At 40.1% G+C, this 10,779-nt stretch overlaps 1 protein-coding gene across 1 annotated transcript in view; it reads left to right on the top strand.

Annotated features, from left to right (window-relative positions):
• Positions 1-699: 699 nt before the first annotated feature.
• Positions 700-10,779, top strand: part of hdac4 (histone deacetylase 4) — a 188,602-nt gene continuing 178,522 nt past the window's right edge. The window contains exon 1 of the mRNA XM_053495963.1: positions 700-816. The gene's annotated coding sequence lies outside the window, so the exon portion shown is untranslated. The remainder of the gene's footprint in view (positions 817-10,779) is intronic.

Here is a 10,779-nt window from a genome sequence, read left to right as displayed (position 1 = left end):
CATGTACATTTTTTTTTCATCAGTGGAGTTTAGGGTTAAAGGCCTTGCTCAATGTTCCAACAGGGGCAAGTTGGTGGTGCTGGGGTTTGAACCAAAGACCTTCCTATTAGTAGGAAGTAAATCAACCTTAACCACTGACCATTGTATTTTATTTCCATTTTTCAGCTCTGGTAGGACCTCCGGTCAACATTTACACAGTACGGGCAATTTGGGAATGCTAATTAGCCTAATGTGCATGTTTTTGGACTGTGGGAGGAAACCGGTGTACCAGGAGGAGACCCACCAGACACGGGGAGAACATGCAAACTCCATGCACACAGACACCGAGGCAGGAATCGAACCCGGACGTGGAGGTGCAAGGTGACATTGATAACCACTACACCACCGGGACACCTATATAACTGTATGTAGGTAGTAAACACCTCGGATGTTCAAAAGTGTACCATGTATTAGTTCTATTTCATTTCATTAATTGCAAATAAGCGTAGATAATATAATGGGAATTAAAAATATGTCCGAATCTGAATCGAAAATGTTTAAACTCTTATTCTGGAGAGTTCTGTCTGTGCACCACAAGCATGAGGAGGACAGTCTCTCTCTCTCTCTCTCTCTCTCCCTCTCTCTCAGCAACGCCCCATGTACAAGCCCCGCCCACTCGGGGGGGGGGGTGTACGCGGGGAGGCGTCACGTGATCTATTCCGCCAGAATCCAGTATGGCGGAATCTGCGCGCGGGTGAATCTTTTCGCTCCGACTGGAAATTAAAGTGCGTCGGTTCGGCGCAGAGCGGAGATCCGGCTGCCGCGGGAGGAGACGAGGTGAGGGGTGATTTCTGCGCGGACTCGGTTCCGCCGTGGAATGCTCTGATCGTGTCGAAAGCGCGGGGAAAATAGTTGACGAATGGCCGGCGCGAGCGGAAACAATCATAACAACAATGTATCCGCGCGAGCGGTGAGAGCGGGTTAGTGCTGTGGAGCAGCGGCGCTCGAGCTGTCACTGGGTGTTCATCTATAAAAGTCTCTCTCAAACAGTGCTCCGTTAGTCTAACACACACACACACACACACACTGTAATTAAGGATAATTTAGCAAAACAATAGCGCGTGCATTAAAGTGACTCATGGCAAGTTTGAAGCCATAATAATGGAAACATGATGGAAATAATAACAACTCTCATTAACTAAACCTAATATAGGATATTTATTATTCATTCCAGAATAACCAAATATTAAGTCAAAAAAATAAATAAATCAATGATTCATTTAGTTAAGCAAGTCATATCACTTTGTTTGTTTGTTTTTGTTTGTTTGTTTCCATGCTATACCATCAAGAAAATAATACACATTATTTTCCCCCAGGGTTTTTCATGCATCTGGTCTCTTTATATTTTTGAGCACTGTTTAAGCATAATGGTATTACTGTGTCTACTTGTAATGTACATGCTCCATGGGTCTTAGTTTTTGTTCAGTGTTTAAATGTTGTAGTGACTTACACATATAGTGCGTTTGAACAGCAATAACTGAGGTTGAAATTCATGTGAGCTCGAAATGAGAAATCGGAACTGTTGTGAAGTGTTTTAGAAAGTTTTTACACAGTTTGTGTGTGTATAAAGTGTATATATATATATAAACTTTGCAAACTTATTTCCATCATTTTTTGATTCTGTAAAGCTGCTCTGTGACATTGACATACACGACCAATTGAAAATTTGGACACACCTTCTCTTCTAACTCCATGGTCTTTCTAGACTGTAAAACAATGCTGAAGGCATCCAAAATATGCAATATTCCCCTTTAAACAATTGATATTGAGATGTTTCTGCTACTCATGCCTCGTAAAGCCTTTATGCCTCTAATCTGAGATGCTGTTTGTTAACTAGTGATTTTTGAGGCTGGTAACTCTGAATGAACTCCTCTGCAGCATGGGTAGGTTTTGGTCTTGTTTTCATGGGAAGGTCTTTATGAGAGACAGTTTCATCATGGTGCTTGATGGGTTTTGCAAATACACTCGACAATACTGTTCTTGCAAAAACTATTCTAGCACAGCTGACCTTCGAGTATAATAACAACGGATTGTTGTTGTTACTTAATTACCTAATTCCATAAGTGTTATTTCATAGTTTTGACCTAATCCAGAATTGTTCTTGCAAACAGTAATGCTTCCAAGTTGCAATCTTTGCAATAGTGTTGTTATTGAGTGTAGAAAAATAAATCATTAAACAAAAACACTGAATTAGGTGGTTTGTCTAAACTTTTTTTCTGGTACTGTATATATAAAATCAGGTGATGCTGGTAAAAGCCCTGTTCACATTGTATCACTGCTTAGGCAGGATTACATATCAGATTATATAATTGTATGGGAGATATAGTAGAGACAATAATACTGTACACTCAGTGAATGTGTCTGCTGGTTGCTCAGCTCATATGCTGTTGTGAAACCAGTTGTAAAATTTTGGATGTAGCAACATGAGTGCCTTTTCTGGTTGAATCGGTGCTGCATTGCATTGCTTTGCAAGTTGCAGGACAAGAATCTGGTAGCAAATTGTATTACTGGTAGTTAAATGTCTTTTCATCTTTTGCTGACTTTTAAATTTTTTGATTATTTGCCCTTTAGTGCAGAAAACGTTAGTTAGTGGTTATTTTAGAGGATTACAGATGCACTCTGCCGGTATCTGACATGTCAGTGGAGACAATATAAAAAGTATATTCACACACATACTATATATATTTATAGGGGAGGTCTCTGTACTGCAAAACCTTTAAAATTGAATAGTTCTGAATAACTGTGTTGGTTTAGGCATAAAATATGCGAATAATTTTTTTAAAATCCAGAAATGCTGAGAAATTAAAGTCTTGTGCTGCTGTCAGTGGTTTATTTAGTTAAAAAGCAAATATAGTGCGCAAAGTAATACACGTTACTTATTACATGAGTTCAATGCATACAACACGTGACACCTACCTTTTTTTCTTGTTTTTTTATGTTAGTATGTGAAAGATTTTTTTTTATGATGTGCATGGGTTTTAGAGCATAACACCTGGAATATTGCTTTTGCTCTGTAATAACATGCAAAACATTTACAGGATCATACCGAACATGTGAAGGGCAATATTTTGGAACGATTTTGTTCAATTTGTGCTTGGTACACTCAGTGTGCATTGCAGTCTTTAAGTACATTGCTTTCGTCAACTTGTATTGTTGAACCCCTTCTTCCCACTGAAGCTAATGTCTAAAGCATTGGGGTCTAGGGATGCCACATAAAGTCTGTGAAGTATATCCAGGGCATTTTTGAAAAGGCAAAACACACTTACCAAACTTTTTTTTTCTCTTTTTTCTTTTTCTTTCTTTCTTTTTTTTTTAAATCCTCAACAACTTAAAACAAGTAGCTAGTTCAACTTAGACCTAATGTCTTGTGGGTTGTGTGGAACGACATAAAAGCTCTACAGTAAATAAGTGCAGAATACTACTGCACATATTTCTATAATGATTCCAATATTTCACTTGTTGTATTATGTCTGAAGGAGGTCAGTGAAATTTTTTACAGTTTAAATAAAGTGGTCCATGGCTGCAAAACACTTGATTGAAATATCTAAAGCAAACCACGATTACAGGGGAATCTTAAAATGTTAACACAAAAATGTAGAACTAGATTAAGTTATTTTTATGAATCTTAGGAAGGTGAATGAATGCTGTCCTTTCTGTTCTAAATTTCATTATAAAAGCAGGTATAAGAGTGCAGGTTTGGAAAGCTGGTGTGTAATCAGAGCCGGACGGAAGCTGGCCCATCCACATTCCACTTCCCAAGGTCCGGAGCACAGTCCTTGTAAATTCCAGGCCTTAGAGGAAGAAGGTCGAGGCAGCTCTCTGAGAACTTGGCATGCACAAAGAGCAGCATGGATCATGCGGAGCGACCCGGCCTTGTGCATGTGACTGCCTAACAGCCTTTAGGCCCTTGCTTTTTATAGGCCTGAATAACAATTTACAACAGTTTCGAGGACCATGCTAATCAATTCTGCTCCTCGGGGTGCATAATGATTCACGGCGCTTGCCAGATTGTGCTCTGTGTTGCGTTTAAGGCAGAGAGAGAGGAGCAGAAGCCGAGCTGCAGACGTTTGTATGTGCGGTACAGCAGAAGGAGCTGGATACTGGTTTACGAAGCGAAACCAGAAGTGGTGAAGGTGGCAGATTTGGAGCAGCGAGGATCTAAAAGTAGGAATTTGCTGCCGCTGCTCTGCATTCGGCTTGAGGAAATGCTTATTAATGGCGCTCGAGTTGTTGTGCCACTCGGTCAGACCGAATGATTGGTAATGATTTAGTGTAAAATCGGACTAAATTCAGGAAGTGGACCTGCTACAGGAAGTTTTATTGTCTCATAGACTTTTGGATCTGGTGCTGTGTGTGTGTGTGTGTGTGTGTGTGTGTGTGTTGTTAAATACATCATTTTAATGTGGCGTTTTGCTCTCACAGTTTGTTTGGCCCATCTCAATGTTATTGGCAACAAGCAGCAGACACTTGCCTCAAACTGCACCAATGAAGTGTTTTGTTTGTGTATGAAAATGAACAGACAGTAGCTAATGTTCTGTGACTGTCATTTTCCTGCCAGGTGACGTGACGCAGCGCGGTCTAGTCATTAACGCAAGTCTCCTCTGGGACTGGTCGCACTCTCTCCACTAGTCTAGTCTCAGAGCTGTTTTTTCCTTCTTAAAGCATAGCATTCTGTAACTACAATCAATTATTTAGTAACTACATTCAGCTTCAGTGCAAAAAGTAGTAGCTACCACAAGGTGAGAAATGTGGGAGGAATGTAAGACCTGGCAATAAGTCCTGAGAGTTTAAGCTCTTAAGTAATCCCCTATTCTTTTCCCCTAGACAACCGAGGTATGATGTGTTGCTTGAAAACAAAGCAGTTCAAGTGCATGTTAGGATGTTTTCACACTTTGGGGGGTGGGGGGGGGTCACTTTTTTCCCCGACAGAAAGAAAAAAGCCCTTTGTGCAGGTACTGAAAAGGGAAAAAGCAGCTCACGCGATGCTTGGCCTGTGGCGATTGCGTGTGCGACGCTCTAACCCGACCTAACTAGCGTTAATAAAACAATCTAGCTTGCTATAAAGATTTACCAGAGTTAAAAGAGTCGTCACATCACTGTGGACACGTGACTAATGTGATGCAACAACGAAATGTATTAACTATTTTTATTTGCAAATTTTTGTAAATCTGATTTAATTTATTTATGTAAATTTACAAGCACTAAAAGGTAAATGCAGATACAATTGTAAATTTGAATACGATTTCTAAATACAAACAGGTCTAAAATCAAATTCCTTAAAATATATACCACATATTTTGCAGAAAAAAAATAGCTTCCATCAATTGCTTCCACCAGCCTGCTGCTGCTTCTTTTGGATTTATGGATGTTTGGTACAGCACTGCCACCTACAGGACTGGAGTGTAGAGCTGAAAAAATTATCCATCATTGCTTTAAAAGAAACATGACCGTTAAACTATCAACAGTGCAAAATACACGGCATTCCAATGTTTATTACATAATTTTAATAGTTTAAATACTACCGAAACTGTTAGGGAAATATAACTTGAGACAAATTAGACCGTGAACATAAGAGTTGTGTGATTTTGCGGAAATATGACGTTGCATCGTCATTAAACAGATGCATCTCCCGCATTGCTACAGCATTTTACACCTTTTTTACAGTACAGGTACTAAAGGAAAGTTACCACACTGAGTTCAGAACTGAGACTGTGCATGGGAGACACTTTGGCAACCCACAAGTTGCCAAATGGCATTTTCCTTCACTGCACTGTTACCATTCTGAGCCAAAACTGCTGATCCATGCACCCATGTAAAGAGACAACTAAAGGTATATGAGGTAGAGGCCAGTGGTGACCAATGTATTTATTCCCATTTTTACAACCATAGTAAGGCTCCTGTTCAAGATTTACGGGGAACCTAAAGACCGGGAACACCAATTAGCCTAATCTGCATGTCTTCGAACTGTGGGATGAAACCGGAGTACCCGGAGGAAACCCACCAGGCACGGGGAGAACATGCAAACTCAAAGCACACAGACCCGGAGGCGGAAATCAAACTCGGACCCTGGTGGTGCAGGGCGACGATACCAACCACCAAGCCAGCATGCAGCCAAAACTGCTGATACAACTGTATTTAGAAAACGTGCTACTGCAATCCGTCTGTAACAGTTCAAGCCCTAGTTACATGATAGTTGCCTGGATGTCTACATAGAGTACCAGATATTACATATACTTACATTTGTTTAGCATTACATTTATTATATAAAATGCCAATAGCTGTTATAATGGAGAGAATAAGAATAATCATAGGCTCGATGATCATGTGACGCTCGGCAGACGAAGTAGCATGCGTACTACTCGTATTTTAAGACCTTGCTCGTTTAAAAATTTAGCTTATCTTGCAAAACATTTGCAGACCAATTTACGCAATATAGAAAGAGAGTGTCACCACGGAGGAGAGTGAACGCTCTTTTCTCTCTTCGCTCTTTTGATCCTGAGAACGAGTGTTTTTCTCTCTTGCACTGCAGTCCACAGATGGGATCCGAACGTGTGACCTCCCGCTCTCTCTTTACTGGTGCTTCTGCTCAGTTTACTAGAGTAATAATTACATAATACTTAGTATTTCTACACAGAATAATGTAAATGCTTATATAATCAGAACGAAAATGGTTGGCTTTTTTTTTTTACTGTTTCATATATATAACTTGCATAAGTTCGTATTTAGAATAGAGTTGCATAACACGAGGACATCAAGTCTGCAGAAACGATCGTTATTAATATTAAGGATTTCTCTGTCACTTGGTGATTTCTGGTTTTGTAGAGATTATTATAAAGGCATATAGTAATAGCAGTGATGATAGTAATGGTATGATTAGCTAGTTTTAGGCTAAGAGCAGACCCCTGTCAGGTCTGTGGGTTAACTTTCAGGCCAAGTGAAGCGGATTTTTGCAGACTCTGTAATTATGATGTCAGTCTCTGAGAACAGTTACAAAGTTGGATGGTTAAGAAGGAAGTCAGATACATAATAATAGCTTGCAATTGTATTTGACATTTTCTTATGTTTAGGGAACCATGCATTATGGAAAAAGGGAAAAAAAACGCTTAATATGTTAAACCGAGCTGCTGCTGCTTTGTTTCGTTAAATGCCAAAAGTTTTTCAAATGTCATGCTTAAGCAAAATTCTAAGTGAAATCTTTGCAAGTTTTGCCAAGAGTATCAGGGCGTCGTTGATGACCCAAGTCTGAAAGAACGACAAGACAGACTGCGAGGATCGTGCCGCGCAGACCTGTCAGCCAGACGCAGTGCATTATGGGTACTCACCTCGTTTCCTGCTCGGCGTGTGTCTGAAAATAGCCTGCTCTGGTGGAAACACAGCCATGTGGGTTCCGCGTCTGCGGTAAGACACCCAGCAACTCCTTAATGGAGTGCTGCTTCACCGCGTGCAGCTTGACTCATTGTTGCACACACACACACATGCTCGCTCGCGCTCTCTCACGCACACACACACACGCACACGCACACACACACATAGAGAGGATGTTGTTTATTGCTTTCAGGCAAAACGCAAAAGTTTCTTGGCCTGTCGTTTTTCTGTGTCAGCACTGCACTCGTGATGTTTAGTTGAGGTTGGTAACTGTGGGTTTTTTAACAGAGCTGAAAAAAAAAACTCCTAGAGTAACAGGATAAATGTCTCTACTCGCCGAAACTAACAGCGACCACAAAACGATGTCTTAAGTGTCGGCCGAGCAGCGCACTGACATTCCACGATGAAAGGTTTGGCTCCAGGAGCATGGTAATTCACCACGCAAGTGGAAAAATGTCTGCGTATAGCAGCGAGAGAGCCCCGGCCACGTTAGTTCGGGATGGAGAAATCACCGACTGGAGGCCGCGCTCTAGGTTCCACTTCAGTTTCGTCTTCTCGGGCGTTGTGCAACTTTACAACTTTGTACTTTTTTTTTTATGGAATGCGACACAGAGCGTGCGTAGCCCGAGTGAGGGAACGGGTTTGAAAGGTCAGAGGACAATCCGAGTTCCTCTAGTCGTTTATCTTCATTTTGGGAGGTTACACACCAACATTGATCTCTATAAAGAGAACAGTAACACCCGGTAAGCCTGATAGATCACTGAAGTGGGATGTAATTCATTTAAAATTGGTGTAGATGGATTCAGAGGGATTTTAAAGAACAGAAATCTGCCATTTATCCTGGGTATCTTTGAGGACAAATTGTTGTTCAGATTGATAAATACCTCGAGAACGGCGTTGGGAGGAAAGCCGGGCTTGTCTGGCTTTAGAGCTTAGCACAGACATTGAGTTGGAGTGTGCCCTTTCCTCCCTCCAGAGAAGCACAGCGAACAGCAGAGGAGGCTGGATAAGCACGTCTCATCTGTTGAGGTGATCTCCAGTCAGTCCCCCAGTCACGCTCCGGTCCAACAGGCATCATGTCCATGTGCTTTCAGACAGAATAGGATGCACTGACCTCAGCTCAGAGTGTGTGTGTGTGTGTGTGTGTGTGTGTGAGAGAGAGTTGGTGAAGAGGATGACTGAGCCGTTCTCTTTCCCTCCTCCCATGTCTCAGAGCCTCACATGACTGACGATCGCTCGAAGTCGACAGATGATTGACCGACTTTCAGCAGTTTAATTTTCACATCACGTCCCCCTTTTTGGCACACATTTTCCTTCGTGCAGGTTTGTTTTTAGCTGCTTAAATCCCAGATAGTTATTTATAGCGAGTTAGCTGAGAGACTGAGAAGCTGTATGCACCTGAATAATGTAATGTTTGTAGAGTGAATTGATGGAGAAGTGAATTGATTAGGGCCTCTGATGTGTCCTGCATATTTTTTGTGATTTCATTAGAGCTAGATGATTAAATTAATTAGGTGATTTAATCCATCTTTTGTTGATTTGATTCATTGAATCAGTGGGCCAGTTTTTTAACTTTCAATTTTCGTTTTTTAAATAATTTAGATAAACCCCAGGTTTTACAAAAAAGACAAACCGCTTGCATCTTCTCCAGTGTACGTGCGAAATACTCTTTTATTTCTTATCTTATTTGTAGACTCTTATTGCTTCTTCTTCTTTGGATTTTATGGATGGTTGGTGCAACACTGCCACCCACTGGACCGGAGAGCAGAAGATTTTGTACAAAGCAAATACATTTTTTTTTATCTTATTATATATCTGTGCAGTGGAGGGTTAAGCCCCTCGTCCAGCAGTGCAACTTGGTGGTGCTTGGATTGGAACCTCGGGCCTGGACCTTCTGATTTGTAGTCCAGTGCCTTAGCCGCTGAGCCCCAGTGAACTCCTTTAAGTTCATGAATGGGGAGAAGGGCTGATACTGCTGAGGGTTAGTAAACCAACTGAACACCGAGACAAATTCTGCAGTGATCACAGTGTTCATTGTGGCAGATGCTAAATAAAACGCAATGTAAATGAGATTCTGTGCAAACCTTGCTGGATAAAGCTGGAACAAGCTAGAAATGCTGCATATTTGAACAATGGCTGGAAACATATTAATTATGGTTTTACTTCAGATTCTTGTGTCTATTCTGTTATGTTGGGAATAAAAGCTTTAGACAGAGTCACGGTTTTAATATGTAATAACAATGATGTCTTAACCTAATCTTAACTATTGTCACCACGATTTAGTCACTGCTATGAAAAATTACTGCCTATTATGAGGATTCAGTAACTGCTCTAAATGATTCCCTGCCTATTTTAAAGTAATTGGTATCTACTATACATTGGTATCTACTATACATGGTGCAGTAACTACTATAAATAATTCAGTCACTACTCTTTTTTTTTATTTATCCATTATTTACTGCTACAGTTGATTGAGTCACTACTGTAAAAAAAAGTACAGGATATTCTGGGGGATTCGGTAACTACTATAAATGATTCACTTGCTATTATGAATGATTCACTAACTATTATAAATGATTCAACAACTACTATAAATGATTCACCGCTATTATGAATGATTCAGTCACGACTGTAAAAAAAATAGCAAAATATTCTAGGTGATCCAGCAACAAATAGAACTGATTCACTGTTATTATAAATGATTCAGTGACTCCTGTAAATGATTCAGTCAAGACCATAAAAAAAAAAAAAAAAATATTCCAGGTGTTGCAGTAACTAATATCAATGATTCACTGTTATTATAAATGATTCAGAGACTCATATAAATGATTCAGTCAGTACTGTAATTAATTCAGTAACTTTTGTAAATGATTCAGTCCCTAAACAATAGTGAATCTGAATATCATAGATGATCCAGTAACTGTTATTACATATTAATGATTGAGTATTAATATTTTAGATGATTCAGTAACTAATATATAACATTCCCTGCTGTTATAACTAATTTACTATAATCGATTCAGTAATTGTTGCAAATGATTCAGTCTCTAGTATAAACATTATCTGAATTGTAAATGATTGAGTCACTACTATTAAAAAACTCACTGAACATCGTAGATGATTCAGTAATTACTATAAATGATCCACTAGCTCCTATAAATGATCGACTGACTACAAGAAAGCTACTGGAAGAGGTGTGTAGTTACCAGAGTGAGGAGTGTAAGTGTGGAGCTGATGACAGATCCTGAGAGCCTAAGGGGTTAAAGGGCAAAACTTTGTTTGCTCTGTGTGTGTGTGTGTTTGTGACACGTTAGGGGGGTGTCGGCTGTGTGTACGCAGGAAAGGCCGCATGGCTAAAAGAGCTTGAATAGTGAA

This window comes from Clarias gariepinus, chromosome 5 (assembly GCF_024256425.1).
Source record: "Clarias gariepinus isolate MV-2021 ecotype Netherlands chromosome 5, CGAR_prim_01v2, whole genome shotgun sequence".
Taxonomy (NCBI): Eukaryota; Metazoa; Chordata; class Actinopteri; order Siluriformes; family Clariidae; genus Clarias; species Clarias gariepinus.
Note: the sequence above shows the minus strand (reverse complement) of the source record. Positions and strands in the feature narration are given on the sequence as shown.